The 25,691-nt window shown below is 36.3% G+C and overlaps 1 pseudogene; it reads left to right on the top strand.

Annotated features, from left to right (window-relative positions):
* Positions 1–23,432, top strand: part of LOC137004028 (Fc receptor-like protein 5) — a 36,475-nt pseudogene extending 13,043 nt beyond the window's left edge.
* The last annotated feature ends 2,259 nt before the right edge of the window (positions 23,433–25,691 follow it).

The raw sequence follows: 25,691 nt of genomic DNA, 5'->3' as shown, positions 1-25,691 counted from the left end.
GTGTTGTACTGAGTGAGTGATTGTGTGGGCGTCACCCACCTGTTTGATTGTGATGTGCTGCCAGCCGTGTCTTGTTCTGTGTTTGCTATATCTCGTGCTTGTCTTCATGGTGTCTTTGTCAGTTCGTTGCAGGCTGTCCCGGTGTTGTGCTTCTGTGTTTCACCTCCTGATTTCCTGGAGTTCTGGACTGTCGTCTTGTGCCCGCGTCTGGATTGGATTATTCCTTGGTTTCTGATACCTGTTGCAGCCCTGCGCCACCCTGTTCATCTGCCTCTGCACGCCATTTCTTCAGCACGTCTCTTTCACTGCAACGACTGCCCATTTGGAGTGAAGTTATTGTACAGCGTCTTCTGTCAATAAATATTGTTTTACTGGCACTTGGATCCTCTGTCTGTGTTCATTTCCTGACAAAGAGGTTGTTTGTTGTTAATACATTTTCCCCTTCTTGCCATAGATCAGACTTTCTTAATTTTGATTTTTAAAAGCATTTTGGGGAAATTTCTTTAGAAATTCATATGCTGATTCATGATGTCTGTGTGCGTCTAAACAAGTTTCTCACAATGTATTAAAAATGTAATTTGGTACAATTTCCCCATAATGCTTTTAAAAATATAAATGTATTATTAACAAATAACCTCTTTTGGTCAAGATTTGATCAAGATTAGTCAATTGTTTTTATTTTATGATGACACAATCTATATTTATATAAATAGCATATCACAATGTATTACAAATGTAATTTGGTAAACACCGTCACAAAAACCACAAACTGACATAAAAAAACAAAGTGTCAAACTGCCGAACTAAATGAAACACTGATCACCAAAATGGCAACCAAACATTTTCAATAAAACATTGACTAAACCTCTATTCATTCTCAAACAGAACTGTAGATGACAGTCGGTCTGGTTTGTAATAAGAGAGATTTAATGTATTTTCAGTTGATTTGATCTAGGCTGTAGCTGGAAGTCAGTTGTGTTTCTCTTTCCTCCAGTGATTCTGCTCACTATCATCAGGGTTCTTCAATAATAATCAATCATCACACAATCAATCAATCAATCAATCAATCAATCAATCAATCAATCACCTAATTATCTCTAACACTGTTTCGTTGTTACTTGTAACACCCTGCTGGTGGTTCCCAAATGAACACTGAACGGTGTTAAATTAACACAGAGGAATTTACTGTGCAGTATCTGAATTTATATTACATTATACATTACATTTATATTAAGAGGAACAGACATAAAATTCATTACATCTTGGTGTTTGAATATTAAACTGTTCACAGGTACAAATATATCAGCGTCAAATTCAACACCCTTATTGTCAGAGGCCTGAAAGAATCGATATAGAGTTGAGCTTATAGTTGTGGTTTGGTTTGTTCTCTTTCAGCTCAGTGGCATTAACCAGTGTGGAGGAACAGCAGTCCTTCACCAGTTTCTGCTTCTTCACTTATAAAGTTATAAGTACAGCTAAGACCATTATTACAATACAGATACAAGTAGTTTCCTTTTCCTTCTCCATTGAACACAAAAGAATATCAATTCTCAAAATGGTGAACTGCTGCTCTTCAGTTTGATACTGAATGAGTCCTGACAACATTTCACTATAAACTTTTGTGACATTTTTTAAAAACATGTTACAAGATTATCAACATTATCAGAAGGTTTTCTGTAACACATGAGGTTCATTTGTATGTCTTTAATCTGTCATTATGTTCCTAAAGATCTGACTGTAGGTATCAGGAAGTCTTGAGGCTTTAACTCAGTCTGTGTCTTTAACCGTCTGTCATTATTCAGTCAGTATGGAGCTCAGTCAACTTCCTCTTGTGCTCTGTGAGTATTATTTTCACTGGATGTTAACTGATCGTATTATGAATAGGATTGAACAGGTTCAAGAGATTAATTAGTGTTCTTGGATTATTTTCTTCTTTTCATGCTGCTCTCAGTGTTTCAGATCCAGCTCATGATAAATGAGTGAAAGATAATCTTGAGAGAGGAAGTGTGCAGTTAGAGCTGTTTGTGAAAAAGAAATGAACTCTGTTGTGTTTGAGTCAGTCTGTTTGTTCAGTCACTCAGTTTTGTGCTTTCTAATATTGTTTGTTGAATCAGTTCTGTTGGTTTGTTTTGTTCAGTTTTCTGTCCATGAAGTAGAAATTCACTAGTTTGTCTTCAGTAGATGTTCACTAGTGCAGTTAGTAAGAGTTTATCTTTAATCAGTCTTTAGATCAGACTGTTGGCTTCAAGTTTCTTAATCAATTTCAGGTTCTCTCTGCTGTGATGATAAAATAAACATTTCTGTGTTGTGAAGCTGAGGAACATGTGAATGATGGTGTTTCACAAGCAAAGGACGAATATTCATTTATAAAATGCCTAAAGTATAATAAAAGTTGATCAGCTCCATGTTCAAAAATTGTTAGATTTCAGTATTTGGCTGATCTGTCGTTTGGGTGGCTTGTTAATGTATTTGATTTCTCTATATAAAATGAGTAAGCTTGACCAGAGATCTTGTGAGGAGGAGAATTTACATGCAGTTTAGCACCGATCTTTAGCAGTGATGTTAGTCTGTCCCCGGCTAACAGATTTTTGTTATGAGAACTGTGACGAGCAGGGCGGGCGAGAGCCGTGAGGGAACGGCGCGAGTCGCACCAGCCTTGATTCTCTTATGGAGGAGCTCTGGAAGCATAAAAGGAGGAGTGGCGACCCTGAAGGATGAGAGAGGACCAGGCCTGGACTTTATTTTATGTTTTGTTATGTTTGTGTGGCCGGCAGACGTCCATGAGGGTCTGCCAGCATTACTTTCATTTTGTTCTTTGTTTGTTTATTTAATATTAAAGTTTGTTTGAATGTTCGCCGGTTCCCGCCTCCTCCTTCCTGTATCAACAAACTTTAATATAAAATAAACAAAGAACAAAACGAAAGTAATGCAAGTAATGCCACACAAACATAACAAAACATAAAATAAAGTCCAGGCCTGGTCCTCTCGTCCTTCACTGTCGTCATTCCTCCTCGTATGCTTCCAGAGCTCCTCCGTGAGAGACTCGCGTCACCGGCCTCGCTCCGTTCCCTCACGGCTCTCGCCCGCCCTGCTCAACACAAGAACTTTCTCCAAATATTCAATGATTGTTCTGGGAAAGTAAAAAATTTCCACTTTTCTTGGCATTAGAGGAATGAATTTGAAAAGGTATGATGTTCCTCAAACGTTCTTTCAACTTAATTTTGATGAACAATTCAACATACTAGGAACGTTGATTTGAAACTTTCCAATAACATAAAAATGTCCAGTTTCCTTAATGTTAGTAGAACGTTATTTAAAGGTTAGTATGATGTTCCTGAAACATTGGCTGTGTCCGAAAACTGAGGTAGCTGACTTGCTGTCTCGCTGCCTTATCATGCAATAACTTGTAAGGCATTGTTTGTGCATGAAGGCACCTCATGAAACGGATTTCAGACAGACTTCTGAGGCAGCATAAGAGTTTAATGATCTACAGCAATATACCGCAAGCTTTGGTGAGAACTAAACAAATATTTAATTACTACAGTAGTAATTTATCACTAGAAATGACATCAAAAGTGGAAAATGTTGGTCAAAAATGTACATTTACTCACAAACTGGCCAGCAAATGCAACTTTCGAACGCCATCTTTATTTTTCCAGCTCAACTGTTACAGAAAGGAAAGCACAGGATTGTGGGATATCAAAGGCAGTTAAGGATACATCTATGCTGTCTTCAGAAATCAGTCAGATGAAGGTATCTCAGGAGACAGGAAGTGAAGCTAACATTGAATTTGGACGTGCCTTGATGCCTTCCCAACCTGAAATGTGTCCTCTGAAGGCAGCATTTCCAGTTTTCGGACGCAGCCATTCTTTAAATCATTCATAAGACCACAAACTACAACTTTCTTCAGCGACAGCCTTAGATGAAATCAACTGAAGATAAAAGACATTAAATCTTTCAAGATCTCAGCAGAGGATTAAACAACTCCACAGACAGCATCACCAGGTTTAGATGTTGATGTTTGGTTGAAAATGTTTAGTTTGAAGTCACCATCATGATGATCAGCGTTTGCTTTATTTGAGTTCTTGACTTTTGTTAAGTTGCCTCTTTTCAGCAATTGCAGTTGTTTTCAGAAAACATTTCTGCATTGATAAAGCAGATCAACATATCTGTTTTAAAGGTCAAATGACTAACTTCAAACTAAACAATTAAACCTGTTAATTCCTGCTGTAGATGTCTGACAGAGAAAATACAAATACAAATAATCTTTTAAGACTTTTTTTTTTTTTTTACTTTGTATTTTTAGTGCTGATTTCAAACATCTACTCTGGACACACTGAAGGTGAGTGAATTTGATTCATAAATTTGATCACAAATGTGTCATTGTGTTACAAACCAGGCACCGAATTCACAAAACATTCTGAAGAAGAAAATTATTCTTCACTGTTATTTTCTTATTATTTTCTAACTTAAGAAAAAAAAAGATAAGAATATTTGTATTCCCAAAAACGTTTAATGTTACTTTTAATGTTAAACTTAAGAAAGTTCTTATCTTGTTTCTTAAGAAAAAATTTAAGAAGAATGAAGGAATGAGACATTTATTTAGCACTTTCCACTGTACATCCAAAGCTCTTTCCAATCATATCAGGGAGTTTCTCCTCCTCCAGCACCAGAGTTCATCATCCACATGAATGATGTGACGACAGCCACAGAATAACAGCACCAGTGGTAGGGGTGTAACGGTTCACAAAATTCATGGTTCAGTTCAATAAGACACAGTGGTGTCACGGCTCGGTATGATTTTGATACAGCAGAAATAAAGAAATGCCAGAGAAATTTCCTTGACTTTTACCATTTTCTAAATTTATTAAAGCTAACATCATAAAGTATGATCTATTTTTTACTTTGAACAATGATAGAGCTAAACTTGACCCATCTTCTGGGGTGTCTTCATAGCAACATATAAAACAAAAACAGCTCCTTATAAAAAAATGAAATGTAATATTGTAGTAGTTGTAAACAAATACAAAGAAAAGAACAATTTAGTTTTAGGGAAATACAGTCCACTGCCCTGATCAATTTTATCTCTGCCATTTTGGACCAGACTTGGTGCTTGGCTCATGGGTCATGAACAGCATGGAGAGGCCTCGGTACACATAAGGGTTGTCACAGTTTTCCAGGGTTTCAAAACTGTGATGACATTCTCAGCCAGTCTCGCGTCGTTTTCAGACACACGTCTTTAATATTTTTCTTCACAGCTTTGTATGTCATTGCAGAACACACTGAAGCCTGCTGCTCAAGATATCTTTCAATCATAGCTTGACATCCATCTAGTTGGTAAATCTTGGCTGAGTTTGTGAAAAGGAAGCTGCAGCAACTCCTGTTTTGTCTTCAACACATGGGCCGTTGTTGTACAAAGCACCCTTTTTTGGCCCAAGTCCAGCAGCTCCAACAGCATTAACTATATTCCAGTAGTCACAGGAATCGTTACATTAGCTCGCTCCCACTTCCACACTTCCACCAACCCTTTGGTCAAATCTTCACTCATGTGACTCTCAAAAGGGCGTGTCTGAAGAACATGGCTTTTCATCTCCCACTCAGCAGTAAGATAATGTGCCGTTACTGTCAGGTAGCTTTGTGTAGCCCTCGACGTCCAGCCGTCTGTTGTCAGAGCAATCGCTGGTGCTTTGGTCAATTGGCTCTCTATGTGGGCTTTTGTTTTTTGTAAAAATCAGGAATTACGGTCTGGCTGAAATGGGCTTGTGAAGGAACAGTGTAACTGGGCTCAATTACATTAAGAACGTTCTTAAAACCTGCGTTTTCCTCTACAGAGTAAGATCTCATATCCGCAGCTGTAAATGCATCAATCGCTGCGTCTTTTGCCCTGTTCAAATGAGTTGTAAATGCTTGAATAAATGCAGCAGGGATAGCTTGTAGTGTGTGTGTTTCTCCTTGTTTTCGTCTAGTTCCAGTTATTGACACACAGGGATGATTTCGGTGTAAATAAGGTGACATGTTTGAAGCATTCCTGCTGGTGTGGCCTATTGTCATGTAGCAGATTTGACATAGCGTTGTTTTTTATCCACCATTCTCGTGCCATCACCCTCATAACTTACAGGGAACCCAAAGTGAAAACGCCAGACCTGTTGGTTATTGAAGGATCTTATATTTCTGGTCTGGTAATCGCATAGGATTAGTCCAATGAATCGTTTGGTTTGTAATGTGTACCGAACCGAAAGCCTCATACTGAACAGTTCAATGTGAATATGTTTATCGTTACACCTCTAACCAGTGGTTCACCACACACCAGCTGTAGGTGTAGAGGAGAGAGAGAATTCATAATTCTGGAAATAATGTTCTTAAAATTCATCGTAAATAACTTCTTAAAGTTAGGATAACCTCCAACCTGTCTTAAATCCCCAAAGGAACATTCTTACGAACTTCTTGGAAATATTTCTTAAGAGTATTTTCATGAATCCAGCCCCAGCAGTGTAAATGAGTGTCATGATTATAAATACAGCTTTTTAAACAAGTTATATAATGATTCATGTGTTGTGAACTAAAACCACACAGACAGTTCTGAGGTGTGACAAAAAACACCAAAAACATTCACTCATAAAAATGATCTTATAAATATTGCATGGCCAAAATTTGTTATGAAGAATATAAAAAATAAAGCATCTTTTGACATTTCCTTTGTCTTGAATATTAATAACTCTACAGAAACCACCTAGTGCTTTGATCTACAACAACAATGTTCAACACTTTGTTATCTGATACTGTGTGTCTCTTTGACTGCTGGTGTAGATGAAGGTGGTGTGAAACCCTGCTTTGAGCTCAGAGCTTCTAACCTAAAGGATGAGGGTTTGAACCACACATAGGGTGATCTTTGCACCTTTCATTTCTCTATTTCAGATAAAGTCCAGTTAAGTGTTTCTCCTCAGAAGTGGTTGACTGAAGGAGATCCAGTGACTCTGATCTGTGAGGTTAACAGCTCCTCTACAGGCTGGATATTCAGCTGGTTCACTGTAACTCTCTCATCAGGTCAGTGATGTGCTTCATGTTGTTTCATCTGAATTGGATGATTTTATTCAAGTCTGAAATATTAATATTTCTGTCAGGACCACTATCATCAAATATTATTGATAGAGTTTGTATTGGTGGTATGATTCTGTTCTGGTCATGAACTCTCTGCACATTCATGCATGGATAAGAGCAGGAAGAGCAGCAATAACCCCCCTATGAGGTAAACAGAACAGAACCAACATATGCAGATATAATTAATGTCAATAATTTAACACATATTTCAAGAATGCTGAGTCTTGATACAAGGGAATCATAAGGCCAATCCTGACTGACGAGAGGAGGAGCTGGGGATGGAGGAGGGTAATTAGCTCCTGAGAACTGCAATAGCTGCTGCTGATAATGCTGAAGAGCTTATATATGATATGCTGTGATAGGTGTCGTATTCGTATAGGTAGATGTGAGTCACCTGGGAGTCAGCTGATGCGAGTTTGACTGACGTGACCTGCCAGAACTAAAGTTACGCTTGATTTCTGAATCCAAACAATAGAGACAGGGCATGTAGACTTGTATTGTTCCCAGGTGCAAGAATTCAGAGAGTAAATGTTTAGCAGGAGTGAGTTACAATCAGTGATAATAAACCTCTGTTGATCCGACTGTCCATGAGTGAGGATACAAAAATACAGAAGTGTACTCTATAGTTTTCACAAATATAATCTATAGTTTTCACAAATATAATCTATAGTTTTCACAAAAGCCCTGAAGATGTCAGAAGTCTCATTTGTAAAATGCCTCATCTGGTGGACTTTTGCTGACAAATAAATATGAATAACTCTGTCCAGGAAACACAGAGAATAAGTAAACACTGTTCATTTACATTTACTACCAACATTATAACAATTCAAAGTGTGTTTAAATCATTGAAGTTCCACTTTAAAGTGAAATCTACACATTCTCTTATTTTACAGACATCAGTGATCGTTATAAGCTGCTCTCAGACAGCAGCAGAGGATCTGGAGGAAAATACACTGTCAGTTCTGCTACTGTAAATCACACTGGAGTTTATGTGTGTAAAGCAGAAAAAACAGCCTATAAAACATTGTACAGCAACAAACAACTACTGTGGGTCACTGGTGAGTTGATGCAGATTTAAACAATTGATTAAACTTTAGTAAAGAAACTTTGGAATTAGAATACTGATCCTTCATTAATGAATATTTACTCAGGAACAAATGAGTAATGCATTATTAACACTCTAGTAACTACTATTAACTAACAATAAACTCTGATTAATGAATTAGTAAGTAATAGTGATCAGTTATCAGTTATTAGATAATCAATAACTACTATTTTTTTATAAGAACTACTATATACAGGCTCATAATTAATGTGAATAATGCATAATGTATAATTAATTCTAAAGTGAAGATCACTAGTAAGGACTGAAGTATTACCAAATCCTTTAGAAGGAATTACTAGTTATTTGGATCAGTATTTTAAAGTGAGAAACATGAAAACTGTCTAGTAACCAAAACTCTGGAATATTTTACCTGTTTTATTATAACTGTCTCTACACTACATGAGTTTAAAACAAAACTCAAAACCCATCTTCTTTCTCTGGCTTTTAATTGTCGTTGATGTGTGCTGTGTCTGGTTTGTTTTGCGCTGTAATTTATGTGGTTCATGGTGTTAGTGTGTTATACTGTACAGCACCCTGCTCAACAATTGTTGTTTTTATTGGTGCTATATAAATAAAACTGAGTTGGGTTGAATAGTAACTAGTCATAGTAATCTTTTGAGGTTTTTGTACATTTTTGTAAATAATTCCTTCTGATTTATTTGGTAACACTTAAATACTAGTGGGTTACCATGAACTTCGCTTTAGAATACTGATCCAAATAATTAATAATTCCTTTAGAAGGAAATGTAACATTTGAGTGATTACTAGTGGGTCACCATGATTTTAACTTTAGAATTCTGATACAAATAAGTAGTAGTTGCTTTAGAGTTATGTATTATTAATGCATTACTCATTTGTCCCTGTGTAATTATTCATTAATTTCAAATCTGAAAAATTACAGCTGTAATTGTGTTGTCAGGTGTTTCTCCTCCAGTGTCTCTGATCATCAGTCCCAGCAGAACTCAACACTTCACATATGACTCTCTCTCTCTGAGCTGTGAGGACCAGAGTAACTCTGATGGATGGACAGTCAGAAGATACACCGACAGTCAGGGGCTGGAAGATTATTCATCAATACTCTCAGGATCACAAACAGGATCTACATGTACAATCAGCTACACTTATCCATCACACACTGGAGTGTACTGGTGTCAGTCTGAATCTGGAGAGAAATCTCATCCTGTTAATATCACTGTACAACGTGAGTCTGTGTTTCTGTATTTGTTCATTTCACTGGCAGTTTACAGTCAATGCATGAAGCAGGTTGATTTAAAGGGCACATATAATGCAAAATTCACTTTGAACATAAAAGTTTGTCGGCGGTGTGTGTACACAACCAACCTATAATGATAAAAATCCACCCACTCTATTTTTTTTAATTTCCATAAATCATAAGCAGTGTCTCAGAACAGCCATTTGCAGATTTTGTTCAAAGTTACATCACTTTGCACGACTGCTGACAGACTCTGGTGTATTAGCATAGATTCGCCCTGAGCGAGTTTTACACAGTCCGGCATTTTCTCTAAACCGGAGCAGCTGTAGTGACAAGAATGTCTCATAAGAGTTTGAGGTGTTTTGTTGTCGGATGAAAAGGATGATATATGCCTCTGCACTGTGGGTTATGTGTCGGTTTTCATTTATACTTCTGCGTCGTTGTCTGTGTCGATCTGCAAACATGCAGACCACTAGTAGGCAGTGTCTGCGGTCATGTTGAGTATCAAGGCAAAAGCCGAAGAAGAAGCAGCTTGTCATGTACGTTGTCAGAAGAAACAGAGAAGCTTCAGTAGTGATGGTGGCAAATAGGCAATGACTTTTGTTGCAGCTTGACAGCTTGTGTCCCCTAAAACAGAGCGTCTTTTCATTCCTATGAAAGTTGAAAATGCTCGCTCTTCTGCTGCATTGTTACATTTTTGAAGAGGTGCATGTCAGGCTACACCATAGGCTACATGTGCTACACACAGCCTACGCCATAGCTATGGTGTGCACTCATTGCAGAAATATGTTCACTCTTAAAGTTGATTTATAACAGTCTCCATGTACTCCTGACATCAGAGGACTGAAGACACAGTGGATTAGTTTTATTTTTGAAGGGAATGTACCCCCATATACCTAAATTTGTTTATGTCTGTCCAAATCATTTTACACCAGCCTGCTTTGTGAATGAAAGTCAATGCAAAGACACAATACAAAACACAGGTTTTGCTAAAAAGTTGTTACTCAAGGATGGATCAGTACTAACTCTTCATGATCCAGCTTATAGTCTCCAGAGCAGGGGTGTCCAAGCTCGGTCCTGGAAGGCCACTGTCCTGCAGAGTTTAGCTCCAAACTGCCTCAACACACCTGCCTGGAAGTTTCAAGAATCCTGAAGAAGACCTTGATTAGTTGATTCAGGTTTGTTTAATTGGTTGGAGCTAAACTCTGCATGACACCCTTGTCCAGAGTGATACTGGATACAGCAGCAATGAAAGTGAGAGCACACACTTCATTACAGTTTATCAGAGTTTATTTATGGATATAAAGCTCACCAGTTTATTAAGCACCCACAGAAAAATGCATACGGTGTGTATACATTTGTTTATTGTTAATTGAAATGAGTGTTTCTGTGTAAATCGCTGGGTGTGTTAATGATAATGCAAGAGAGAGAGAGAGAGAGAGTTTATGGATATGACTTTAATGCACACTTCTATTGTGTTTTATTAAGTTCTTACAGTGATTTTCTGGAGCGAAAACATTTTGGTCATCATTTGGACAGGGTTCGCTACAACAGGTTTATACTAGTAGCGGATAAAAGCAAGATGGCAGCATTAGTTTAATTATGGTTATAAATTAACTAAACCTTTTCAATCGCCATGCAGCATATATTCTCTGGCTCTGTAGGCATTATTGTCTGAATCTGGTTCAGGCTGAACAGTTACTGACAGTTTCTGACATTATTAGTGTGTCCATTAAGCTCATGAAGCTCCGCCCTCTTAGACCGGGTGCAGCAGCTCATTTGCATTTAAAGGGACACACACTAAAACGGCATGTTTTTGCTTATACCTAAGTGGCAATTTTAACATGCAATGAAAGTTATCTGTGGGGCATTTTGAGCTAAAACTTCACATACACAATCGGGGGACACCAGAGACTAATTTTAAATCTTGTAAAAAGGGCATAATAAGTGCCCTTAAACAAAAACAGGAAGCATCAATGGGCAAAAAATAAAAAAATAAAAATAAAAATAATAAAAATGTAGATTTGTCAGAAAATCTAGAAATCTATTTTTTTATGTTACATTATTGCTCATATAATCTTACTCTTTATTCAATCAGCACGTTTCCTGTGTTTCTGTAGCTGATGCAGCTGATGTGATTCTGGAGAGTCCTGTTCATCCTGTGACTGAAGGAGATACTCTGACTCTACGCTGTTTAGATCAGTTTTCAACCCCATCAATCCTCAGAGCTGATTTCTATAAAGATGAATCACTCATCCAGAGTCAAACTACAGAGATGATCATCTCTAATGTCTCAAAGTCACATGAGGGTTTCTACTACTGCAAACACCCAGAGATTGGAGAGTCGCTCAAGAGCTGGATCTCAGTCAGAGGTGAGAGTCAATGAAACTGTGAGTGATTTATGTCTTCATATGTCCTCGTTCAGATATAGTTCATGATAAAGTGCAGTGATGCAGTTACACTGAGAGTATCAGGTGAGTTTGATCATCTCTTCATAAACACACACAAGTTTATCATGTTATTAATGAGAGATTTGCTTCTTCACATTAAGATACTTTTTTCTTTAATCAAAATTGTCTCACATGATCTTCAAATCAAGTCTCAAAGTTCGCTGGATTTTTCACATCCATTACCAAATAACACCATAAAAGTAGTCATGATGTATTGATGATATTTTCTTATTTTATTTTATCTTATTATTACAGTTTTTTACAATCACTTTGCTATTATTTTCAGAACCTTGATGTCATTTTTCAAAACTCTTGACACAAAACTCAAAACGGTTATCACTTATAACACAGGCTGTCTAATGTTCAAAACATAGCATTGTTCATTCACATCTTTAAAGCAATCTTGCACTTGCACAATCATTGGTTCAAAACACAAATTTACTGTGAAATACCATTGAAACATAACTATAGATCACCAACACACAAGCAACCGATAGTTTCACTGTGTCATTGTTCAATCATTAAATATTGTAGAACAAAATAGGTGATACAGGTTTCATTATGGAACTACATGTACCCTGTAAAAGTACTGCAGTAGAAGAGAGAATATACAGACACAGAATCATTGAACAAAGTTTGTAATATATTGATACAAAACACTACAGTACAATCACAACATAGCTTTATTTGAATCAAAGCATAATAATTAGCTATGAAATAGAAAAGAAAAGACAGTGCTGTAAAACATCAAATGCAGTGTTTCTCAACTTGCTTGTTTGTACTGTAAGAAACAAAACAGGAGCACTGCAAAACATGCTGTTCTTACTGAGAGTTTTTGTCTTGTTTCTAGTCAAAATATCTTAAAGTTCTTAAATCAAGAAGCATTTTCTTGACAAGTAAAAATTATTTTCTTGTTTTCAGGAAATATAAGTCAAAATTAAGTAAGTTTTTCCTGAAAACAAGAAAATAATTTTTACTTGTCAAGAAAATGCTTCTTGATTTAAGAACTTTAAGATATTTTGTGATATGTGACCTGATCCAGCAAAATGAGTCACAGTGACCCAAATTTCAAAATTGAGATTTTGGTATCAATAGAAAGATGAGACAATAAGCTTTAAAATGATATCCTAGTCAAACCATACCTTGAATGGTTTTAAAGATATACCCATTTTAATTATGGTTGTCTGTCCTCTTTTTCAAATTGAAAACCTGAGAAAATCGCTTTTAAAGTTTTTTGCCCGTTTTTTTGTTGATATCTTTCAAAATCCATTGCATTTAAAGGGATAAACTATTTATTTTACAGCTTAATTTGACCAAAGACATTTTTATATTTATATTATATTATATTATATTATATTATATTATATTATATTATATTATATTATATTATATTATATTATATTATATTATATTATATTATATTATATATATATGCGCTATTAAACCATGCTGAAGCTCAAATTATTTTAAAGTATTTATTTGAATTAACCCTTTAAGACCTGAAGGCTTTTTTAGAGTTCTTTTTTTTTTTTTGTCTGAGCGACACACACAAAAGTAAGGACTCATAACTCCAAAACTCTAGCAAGGAGAGTCAAAAGGTAGGTATCAGTTGATACAAAACATTTTAAATTTTAATAAAATATATTAAAATATATATATAAATGTAATTATATTACATTTGGACATTTTCTTGCTGAGAAACAGCTGATAAAAGACAAAAAAAATATGATTTTTTTTAATAATTTTTCTTTTTTTATTTGACATGGAATAACTCAGGAACACAATAAGATCGCTAAAAAAATTCTTTTTTGGTGATGCTCTCCTATATGTGAGCTACATCTGGTTCAAATTTCGTGTTGATATTATAAAGAATAGTTTGAAAAATTGTTCATTTTTTCCGCAGCCAGGTGGCGCCAACGGGCGGTAAACTCCGGTTTAGAGGCACTTCTCAGCACTCGTTAGGAGTTTTTCAAAATGGTTAGATGCAAAAAGATGAGCTTCTAAGCTTTAAAATGATATCTATTATGTGTTATTCCACGTTGGAAAACGAACATGGATGGGTCCGGGAACATTGGATACAGACTGCATCCCGGAGAGATGAGAGACATGTTTTTAGCCAAGTATGTTAAATCATTTTGTGAGTAATATCTTGTGATCAATGCAATATTATATTGATTTTGGATTCATTTTAATCTTGAGAATCTGCTTTAAATATTGATGTGCGATTTTTATGATCTGTGCATTTTTTCATGAAGTTATGAGCATGTGAATTATACATACTTGTATTCAGTTAGCGGCTGTGCTATTTTTGTTGTAAACGCATATTACTCAGACTCATTAGAGGGTGAAAACAACGCAACAGAAGCATGTTGGAGGCTTGATATGAAAGTTTAAAGTCTCTGGTTTTGTATGCAAAAAGAATTTGTGCTACCTATATGGATTCAATTTTTATTGGCTTTTAAAGAGAGACACGCAAATGGGAGTTTTATTTTATAAGGCGCGCTAGTCTGACAGGAGGATGGCTGGACCGATCGCGTGCCTGTCAGTCGAAACGGGGCTTCCCATTGTTAAAAATCAGCTTTTAGGTCAGTGTGTTTACATTTCTAAGCCTTTTGATTGGTTCTATACAACGTGTAACACCATATTTGTAGAGCAGAGATAGTGACGTTTCAGGGGATACCGGGAAATGCTCATAAGTGACGAGAGGAGTTGAGAAGTTCATTTCCAGCGAATTTAGTAAAACCATGTCAAATTTAATAGCCATTTATATACCTTTACTCAGTTATCTGGACTACGAAACTTTGGGAGATTATTTTTGAAAGTCTGTTCTTTGAAATTAGCTTAAAAAAAAAAAAAAAAAAAAGGATTTTTTCATTGTTTTTCCACATTATCGGCCCATATCTTAAAATAGAACGTTGCGACTTCCGACTCATTTCGCCAGATCGGGTCACATATCATACAGTGTCTGATGAAGCATTATGATAAAAAATTAGGCTACATCCATGGATATTGTAGTCTAATTGGTTCATGCTCCACGCTAATTGGTGACAATGAATCTCATTAACCTGAAACTTTCATGATTTACAGTAAACATGGAAGATTGTTTTTCTGTTTCCATACAACTATGCATTAAGAGTAATGCAACAGTTACTTATTTTGAACAGTTGTATCAATTAATAGTTAGATCATTGTAAGGAAATGAACAGACACTCATTTGAAATGTAATGTGTGAATTGCCTTTTGAAATAGTAGTAATTTGGTGTTAAGTTGTGTCATATTGAACAGGTGATTTTTGTTGAATGAACGAATGATCTAAGTTTTAAGTGTTGTAACACCTAGCTTTTTGATGCTACATAAATAAACTGAGGGACCACACAGACTGCTACCTTTCTACGACCCATGTGTATTCAATGCATATTGCGAGCAATACATCAGCATCAACAAGTCTATTCCAGCACCACAGTCTAAGAAACACCATCAGTTGGAAAGTCCATCAGTTCATAGGTACAGCAATAAGTATTATCCAGCCACAGATCAGTCCTCAAAGGTGAACATGTGAGACAAAAGTCCTTAAAGGGATAGTTCACCCAAAAATGAAAATTTGATGTTTATCTGCTTACCCCCAGTGCATCCAAGATGTAGATGACATTTTTTCTTCAGTCGATCACAAATTATGATTTTTAACTGCAACCGCTGCCCTCTGTCATTCAAATAATAGCAGTGATTGGGAATTTCATCTATAAGAGTGAATAAACCTTGCTTAGATAAATCCAAATGAAACCCTGCGGCTCGTGACGACACATTAATGTCCTAAGACACGAAACGATCGGTTTGTGAGAGAAACCGAACATTATTTATATAATTTTTTACCTCTAATACACCACTATGTCCAACTCCGTTCAGCTTCCTGTTAGTGAGGTCAAAAAACGCGTTGTGATGACGGAAGTGATGTCTCGCCCATATACTTCAATGAGAGCTAGACATCACTTCCGTTGTCAGAGCGCGATCAGACCTCACTAGCCGGAAGCTGAACAGAGTTGGACATAGTGGTGTATTAGAGGTAAAAAATGATATAAATAATGTTCGGTTTCTCTCACAAACCGATCGTTTCGTGTCTTAGGACATTAATGTGTCGTCACGAGCCGCAGGGTTTCATTTGGATTTGTCTAAGCAAGGTTTATTCACTCTTATAGATGAAATTCCCAATCACTGCTATTATTTGAATGACAGAGGGCAGCGGTTGCAGTTAAAAATCATCATTTGTGATCGACTGAAGAAAAAATGTCACCTACATCTTGGATGCACTGGGGGTAAGCAGATAAACATCAAATTTTCATTTTTGGGTGAACTATCCCTTTAAGTGAAGTGAAATAAATCCAGATCAGCAAATTCATCAGTCGTTGACCACAGTCAATGAGATGGTTAGCAGATGGTTGTTAGATGAACAAAGACACTTAGTCCCTTTGGTCTAGGTCCTGTTTGAAATTGAGCTGATCCTTGCACACAAGAAACCCTCTACATATAAACAAACAATAAACAAACATGTGTCTGATGCTAAGCCCCAACAAAATCATATTTACAGACCCTACATACATACATAGACAGATGCTTACTTACATTTGAGAATAGGAACAAGTTGTTCCTCAAATCAGGGCGCAAACAAAGGTGAGAAGACATCCAATGTGCTTAGCACACTACTTCCTGCCCAATACTTCTTCTCTAGCCCTTTTAGGCAGTCAGCCAACTCAGACTCCAGATCGCCCCCTACTGATTGGGTTAGCTATAACATAAGGTAATCTACTGGGACTAATGTGACAGAACTGTTACAGTGTATTGTATCCAAGCAATTGAGAAAAGGGTTAGAGTTTTGAAAAATGTGCATTTTGATCATTGGTTGTGAGTTTTGTGTCTAGAATTGTGAAAAATGACATCAAGGTTCTGAAAATAGTAGCAAAATGATTGTAAAAAACTATTATTTACATTTTGCATCTCTGAATACATCTGAACAAGTTGTCAAATAGACGCCTTGTTTATAAGTCTCATATTTCGGTTCTAAATATCTACATTCTCACCTTAAAAAAAAAAAAAAAAACTTCTGTGACACAACAACAGTATTTGTAAAATTATTGTGGGTTTTCTCGTCCATCATGACACTCGCTGTGAGAAATGCTGCAGTGATACAAACAGTGAAACGGTTTCCATGGTGACAAATCAAATAATTTCCTGCCTTTATAACTATAAATAGCTCTTTTTAAAGACATTAAGCTGCGAAAAGATAGTCCAAAAGATATTAATCAAATTACATTGTAAAATGAATGATCAACAGTTTTAATATCATTATTACAAATCTGGCAAGTGTTGAATCCACATTAAATCTTAGCTGGATAAATATCACTCATCATTTTAAAATGCACTTTTCCTTTTTTTTTTTTTTTAGGAATGGTAAATAAAAGATATTTTCTTCTGAATTCCTTTACTGATTTCTTACTGAGATGTTGAAAACTGTAATCTCTTCTTATATGATCAGGATATCTTTCCTGCACAAGACAATTCCTTATAATCTTATTCCTTACAAATATCACTTATTTTGCCTAAATTATGATCAGATATCTTGGGAATGATGAAATATGTTAAAACCCCCTTTATCATACTAATAATCAGTAAAGTGACACTTAGACATCTATATGCCAATATTCAGTTAGTCATAGCGCCACCTGCTGGCAACAGGAAATGTGGTACTTTGAAATGACTTTGCCATATTTCCCTTGAATTTACTCGCAGACATGCATGTATCCCACTGTTCACTGTTTTCCTAAGGCCAATGGGTGACAGTGAGCCCTTATTAGTGTTCACTCCTTACAAATATCACTTATTTTGCCTAAATTATGATCAAATATCTTGGGAATGATGAAATATGTTAAAACCCCCTTTAACATACTAATCATCAGTAAAGTAACACTTAACTTTCTTAATATTTTTTCTAACAATTAAAATTGAATTGGGTGAAGAAATCACTATAACTCCAGAAACATTCATTCTTATCCATCATGTTCAACAAACACCTCTTTTCCACCAATCCTCCAAAACAAAGATTTTCTTTTAATTCTTTTGGAATAAATCTTTGTCGGTCCATTTATCTGAGCAGAGATGGCAGGTTTGGTGACAGCATCACCTACTGGTCAGAAATGATACCAATTTATCAACTCTATAATCTACTGTAGATGATTTTTAGTGTTCATGTAAACACTTTGTTGAACGGTGTGTCTCTTTGACTGCTGGTGTAGATGTTGGTGGTGTGACACTGTGGCTCGAGCTCTAGATTATTAACACAAAGATTGTGGGTTTGAACCTTTATTGTCTTTTAAATCTTTATATTATGCCATGTGAATGTCGGCCTTTTTGACCCTGTAATGTTTCATACAGTGTCTGTGAAATTAAAGGGGTCATGAAATTGATTTTTTAAACTATTTTATGTTTTCTGAGGTGCACTTATAATGTTAATATGATTTTTACATCAAATAATTGTCATAATTTAGAAATAAATGGCTGATTTTAGTCCTCTGATTTGAACTCTGTTTGAAGGGGCGTGTCTGCTGTGAGACTTCAGTGTAAACGCCCACTGCTGTGATTGGCTGACATCTTTGCAATTGAAATAAGTATTACATGTGGAATCCTTTCAAATACTTTTACTGTGGAGATGAACAAATCATGAAAGGTGTTGATTATTGCATTAAATTTAGATCCTGTTACATAGAAGGTTGCAGTTATTAACCTTGATCAGATGACAATTTCTGCACTCTTATGAAATGCTTTCACAAACTAACAATGCGAACATGATGTAAATACAGTAAGAGATTCATTGTGTAGTGTAAGAGTGTCACTATAACAGGAGTTTTGTGTCCAGATAAACTTGCACCTTGTGATCGACAGCTTCAGCCATTATAAAGAGCGTTCTTTGTAGTAAAAATATTAGGATTATTCATTATGAATTTAACTGTCATTACCGGTTTAAAAATTAAATACGTTACATAGAGTTTGCGGGGTCCTTGCTGATTCCAGAACAGTTGATTCCTGATCTTTGAGCAAAAGTTTTTGAGCAAAGCCAGTGTCATTTTATGACTTGTTCTCAAAACAGTCTCTGGTCAACTTACAGTCCAAACACTCAAATCAGCACTGACGTGACTAGAGCCACAGCCAGGAACAGCACATGGCATCACAATCTTGTTATTATAATCTTATCGTAAACAGCTTTGGATCCACTCGCTCATGGCCTGAACATCAGTGGACGGGGACAATGATGCGATGATGTAAAAGTAGGTGTTGTTGTCTTGCTCCAGAGGCAGTCGTATGCAAATTATTGTGCCTCTGTGACGTCAACTGGTATTCTGTCAGGCTTTGTTACAATGAAGGCAGACGAGGAAGACGAGTACAATATTAACAACGTAGTTTAATGTATGAAGATCCAACAGAACAGGGAAGAAGGTAGCAACACAAACATACTAAAGACAATACCGGACCAAGAACTGAACTCAGGCAGGAAATTAAATACACAATACAAATGACAAACAGCTGTGAAGGTAATCAGTGTCCATGGTGAATGATGAGTGGCGGGAACAGAGAAGCACATGACAAACAAAGCAAACGGGACAAGGCGGTGACTATCCCTGCGTTCCAATGTCCATACTATCCATCCTAAATAGTATGTGAGATTAAAATAAGTGTGTCCCAAAGCATAGTATGTTGAAAAGAGTATGCCAAAAGTCCCCGGATGGTCTACTATTTCCGGTAGATTTTCGAAGTGTGGATCCGTGCACACTATAAAGGCTAATATTGCCCACAACCCATTGCGCATTGGACGAGGATTCAGTACAGAACTACAAACACGTAGTATAAAAAGTAAAAAGTGTTAAAAAACTACAAAACATGGCGGATACGCGCGATCGACGCTGAGAGATTTGAGTGACTAATAATCATTTTAACCTGATAGAAAATATATATTTAATGTTACCCGTGTTATTTTTCATCTGCAAATACCAATGTGGACTTTTATAAAGATCCGAATGGCCATTAACTTTTAAATGCATCATTATGCATAAATATGAGGACAGTTCTCCACATGAAAGACCCGCGACTGCAGATCAACGTGCTGCATTTCTCTCCGATACGGTAGGAAATTAACTAAATGAAATGTGGAGGATGTAAGATGATTGACAGGCCAGTTTACGGTGACAGGATGCGAATGAGAGAATTGACGCGATTGTATGACGTGTTAGTATGTCCCAAAGCTTGTCTACTCTTTTGCTACACACTCAAAAGTAAGTACTTTTTGTTCACAAAAAGAGTACATACTTTTAGGGCGTAGTATAAGTAGGCGAATTGGAACGCAGCATGTGATAGTATAAAGAAGTTTCAAGAAGAGTTTTTAGTCAACAACAGGAACACATTCAGGTCTGTTTCTGAGTCTGACTGAGATAAATACTTCTGTTATGGAACAGACACTGAAAGATCACGCAGCTCTGGGGACGTCAGAGATTTATTTTAAATCTGGTAAAAAGGAGCATAATAAGTGCCCTTTAACAAGAACAGGAAGGATCAATTGGCAAAAAACAAACAAGCAAACCAACAAAAAAACCTTAATGCACAAGTTGTGATAAAAATCTAGTTTTGTCAGAAAATATGGAAATCTGTTCATATAATCTTACTCTTTATTCAATCAGCCCATGTTTCCTGTGTTTCTGTAGCTGATGTGATTCTGGAGAGTCCTGTTCATCCTGTGACTGAAGGAGATACTCTGACTCTACGCTGTTTAAATAAGTTTCCAACCCCATCAATCCTCAGAGCTGATTTCTATAAAGATGAATCACTCATCCAGAGTCAAACTACAGAGATGATCATCTCTACTGTCTCAAAGTCACATGAGGGTTTCTACTACTGCAAACACCCAAAGAGAGGAGAGTCTCTCAAGAGCTGGATCTCAGTCAGAGGTGAGAGTCAATGAAACTGTGAGTGATTTATGTCTTCATATGTCCTCGTTCAGATATATTTCATGATATATTTTCTCTTTTTTCAGCGTCTCATTCAGACTCTCAGATCTCTGTCCTCAACATACTCAGTTCTGCACTGGCAGCTTGTCCATATCTGCTCGTGACAGTCGTGCTGATTTACAAATGCTGCAGAATGAGAGGTAAAACATATGACTGATTTATTAGAAGTCATAATCATCATTATATTTAATTGATCAACAAATCAGTCAAATAATCATTAATATTATGTGATTTCACATTTGTCTTTGATCACTGAGGGTTTGTTCGTTGTGAAGCTGCTTCAATAACAGTGTTGTGAAAACTGCTTTACAAATACTGACCTGTCAAATTTAATACACTTAAACCCGTTTATACCTGTATTTAGAGTCGTCCGGTTGTGATCCGATCGACCGAAACGCATCTTAATACCAGGTGGAAACGGCGAGTGTCGATTCTGAACGCTGATAATTCAGTTACATTTCAGTAGACTTTATCAAAAACAACAAAATTTACCCAGAATACATTGTTTTCTATCATATATTACTGTTTTAATGGAAAACGATGTGTTACTGTTTGGCTGTTTTTTCACACTTTTACAGTGTATTTCTATCAGCATATTTCAGTAGTTTTCAGTATTATTAGTGAAAGTTTAATATTTTTATTTTGTTCTGCTTTATACAATATAGTGCCATCCTTTACAATGTAAGGCTTGTGTGATATTCGCATGTTTCACATTATAACCACATGAACACACTGTCATTTATAATATATTCCTTATTTTAGTGTAAATCTCCTGACTTGTATTGCTGCAACATTTAATATTTTAACTATTTGATTTCTTTTTTAATAAAGAAACAGCCTTTTTAAAATATTGTGCTGTCACATAAAAGCAGAAGAATCGTGACCTCTGACTGTAATCAATCAAGCTTTAATCTCTCAATAGTTTGAACTTTGCAGCATAAAACTCCTGTAATCTACAGAAATGATTAGAGTAAGTTTGGAGAGAAAAAAATAATATAACTATACAATTTTAAACAGTTCTTGAACATGCATTTCTATTGTACAGATTTCACACATGATTATTTTTACGTCCTGTGGTTCAGACTGGCGTGTGAAACTGTTGCATACTAGTGTTCACATGAGAACTGCTGGTTGATGTTGTGATGGTTTTTAACGCTACTGAACATGAACACATGGTGTCAAGTGCTGAATATGTGTTGATGGTTGTGAAACACAAGAAAAGTGTTGATAGTTTTGAGAAATCTTTTAGAAATGGTCTGAAAACAAGATCTGACGTGAGCTTCTCTTCACACCAGTTTCTCTCTCTACAGCACTTCCTCTTTCACTCTCAGTCTCTGTTAAATGAGTCTTTCTACAATTTAGGGTACATGTCATCTCCATCAATGATAATTATGACTTTTCTAATAATTTTCTTCACAAAAATACATTTTATTCCTGTTTTAAAGCAGATAATCTAAGACCCTCCACCATGCCATGATCCAGGTCCAGTTTCCTCTTCACAGTCCCTCCATCCTCCTCCTCGACTTTTTGTGTTCTGGTTTATTTTCAATTTTCATGTTCGGTTAGGAGTCTGGAATCGCTCTTAGATGGGGAAATGTCACATCTGTTTTGGGTTTTGTTTCATCTTCATCTTTCCTTTGTTTCCTGGTTTTGTCATGTGATTCCCTAGTCTCATGTGTCATGTTCTGATTGGTTCCCTTGTTTCATGTGTCACGTTCTTTGGTTCATTGTGTTCAGGTGTTTCATGTTAGTCATTAGTTCATATGTGTATATATAGCCCTCATGTTTCCACTGTTTCTTTTGTCTAGCTTTGTTCATGTAACCCGCTGTTGGTGAATTCTGTTGTGGTTCTTGTTCAAATCATTGTTCTGTTTTCTTGTATTGATTTCACTTTTCGTTTTGTAATAAACTGCAATAGGGTTCCTCTTTAGGAAACATCAGGTAAAAAATGCTAAATAAAATAAAAACATGTAAAAAATTTGAGGATGACTTGCGATAGCGCACTAAAATTTGACAAGCAGATAAATGAAATTGAGTGAGTTTTTCTCAGATTGAGTATGATCTCTAAGATTAAGCCTTTTTTATCCCAGAAAGATTTGGAAAAAGTTATTCATGCATTTAGCGTCTCAAGATCACATTACTGCAATTCCCTATATTAAGGTGCTCAAAATAAAGTCTTAGACAGACTGCAGATGGTCCAAAATGCGACTGCAAGAATGCTCACAGGCACTGGTGAATTAGATCATATTACCCCGGTGTTAAAATCCTTGCATTGGCTGCCTGTTTCTTTTAGGATTCATTTTAAAATTGTATTTTTTGCATTTAAATCTCTTCATGGCTCCATCTCATATTGCTGATCTAATTCAGGAACAAAAGCCAGTAAGATCCCTACGATCTCATTCACAGAAACGTCTTGTTGTTTCCCGGTCTAAGATGAAATCCAGAGAGGTTTGCAGTCGCTGCCCCTAAATTATGGAACAGCCTGCCGTTATATATTAGGGACATACCGATGCTCGGTCAGTTTAAAAGCCACTTCAAAACATATATATATATATATATATATATTTTTTTATGATAGCGTTCGATCATAGATAAGTGAGGAGGTTGCTAGTATCATATGCCTCTTCTGATCCTAGTTAAGATGTATTTTGACTGTCTATTTAAGGTTTCTTTTTATATTACTTATATAATTATATGGAAGTGATCCTTTTTTTAAAAGTTGTCTTCTTCTTGTGTTACTGTTTGTACAGCACTATGATCAACGTTATTGTTTTATTAAGTGCTTTATAAATAAATTTGAATTTGAATCTTCATCTTGTCTCCAGTGACTCATTAGACAGATAGAGCTGTGTCTGTCAGTGTTTAAAACAGGAACTGATGTGGTTTCAAAGAAGGGCAAGTCTGTCAGATCAGTTGAGAAGAAAATGTTGAAACCCAGTGGTTGAAGTTTCTGAGACCTCAGACAGTGAAAACTTCTGTGTCTGTATGAAGCCAACTCAAAGCCAAAGGAAGTGTGGGTAAAATGTGTATTGTGCATTTTCTGGCCCACAGAGCCTGAACCACATTCATTTGACTGACAATATTCACACACAGACACACAAACATGACTGTTTTCTTGTTAGACTTGCATGATCTTTCCACAGTTACACTGGAGTGGAGTATATATTAAGCATAAATACTGTTAATGAAGTTTTCTTATAGAATAATTTACACACAAATCCTGCAGAGTATTGAATGGGTGCCTTTTGTAGTAAAGAAATGTGTGAACTTTGCATAAAAGTTTGAGCAATCTGAATGAAAACTTCAGTGAGTTACAGCTGCTGAACCAAAAGTTGTTTCAACCCTTTGCAGGGGCGCAGATAGGAATTTGTAACTGGGGGGGACCAAGCTGTCAGCAAATGATTTAAACTCAATTAGTTATTTGGCGTAATTTGGGCTTTAACTTGTGCTCAACATTCGGCAGACATTTTTATCCAAAGCGACTTACATTGCATTCAAGATACACATTTTACATTTTGTCAATTCTTGCTTTCCCTGGGAATCGAAACTATGACCTTGGCGTTGCAAGCGCCATGCTCTACTGTTTGAGCTATAGGAAAGCTAAACACTCTTTGTCCCTGGGTGGGCACGATCCACCAACCTTTCGATTAACAGCCGAAGTTATAATTTCATAATTTTTCTATACCTCCTATAGAATTTCACAACAATGTGAAATACAACATATTCCTGAGAATGAATGGCTAAAACTACTATTTCAAATGTCTAAGAATAACTAAACATTTGAAATTTAAGTGTTAATTACAAGTTTGTTGCAATTTACAGAAATATCTTTCAAACGATTTTTTTTTCATCCTAGCCCATAATTTAAGAATCTATATCCTCCGTTGCTCCATAAAAAAAAAAAAAAAAAAAAAAAAAAAAGATTTCCTGCTATAAGAGGATGTCAAAAGTCTATGTAGGCCTTTATTTGTTGTTTGCATAAACCTTGCACCACACACATTTACTTATAATTATTTTTATAGTGGCTTGCATGACAGTGAACTCAATTTATACAGTACAATGGGTTAAATGGTCAGATAAAACATTTCCATTATGTTTGGCTAATTGACTACCATTCATATAACCACAGTTTTACCACAAATACCATGGTTAAACTCGGTTAGAGTAGCAAAACCATGGTTAATTTGTGGTTACCATGGTTTAACTATGGTTTAACTACATGGTTTAACTACATTCATGTCGCGGGTTGAAGCAACACCAAATGTGATTTTTACCGGGGAAGCAGTCCCCCTGAAACGCGATTGGGCTTGTTTTGAGTAGCAATTGGGTGGGTTTTGTTGTAACCTGGCAACCCTCCGGCGTCACTCAGGAGTCGTAGCAAGCCAAGCACGCGCGCGCACACACACACACACACACACACACACAGAGCGTAAACGTCAGGTATCGTGTGTTTATTGACAGCAGAACAGCGTGTAGTGAGAACGTGACTACAAAGTAATAGTGACCGGTGTAGATTATTATTGTGTGTCACCTTGCTCTGCCCCGTTCGTAGGGGGGGACGGATCGGGTCACTATGAATCTGGGGGGACATGTCCCCCCCGTCCCCAGTGTCATCTGCGCGCCTGACCCTTTGGTGTGTAGTGGTGGTTTAAAATGAGGAGACAAAATCCTCAATTTTTTAATATAAAATGTAAATGTGTACATTATTATTAATTTTTCCTGGTTAAATAAACATTACACAAATAGAGACCAAATACAATTCTATTTTTGCAATAACTAGA

The sequence above is a fragment of the Chanodichthys erythropterus genome, chromosome 3, assembly GCF_024489055.1.
Source record: "Chanodichthys erythropterus isolate Z2021 chromosome 3, ASM2448905v1, whole genome shotgun sequence".
Taxonomy (NCBI): domain Eukaryota; kingdom Metazoa; phylum Chordata; class Actinopteri; order Cypriniformes; family Xenocyprididae; genus Chanodichthys; species Chanodichthys erythropterus.
Note: the sequence above shows the minus strand (reverse complement) of the source record. Positions and strands in the feature narration are given on the sequence as shown.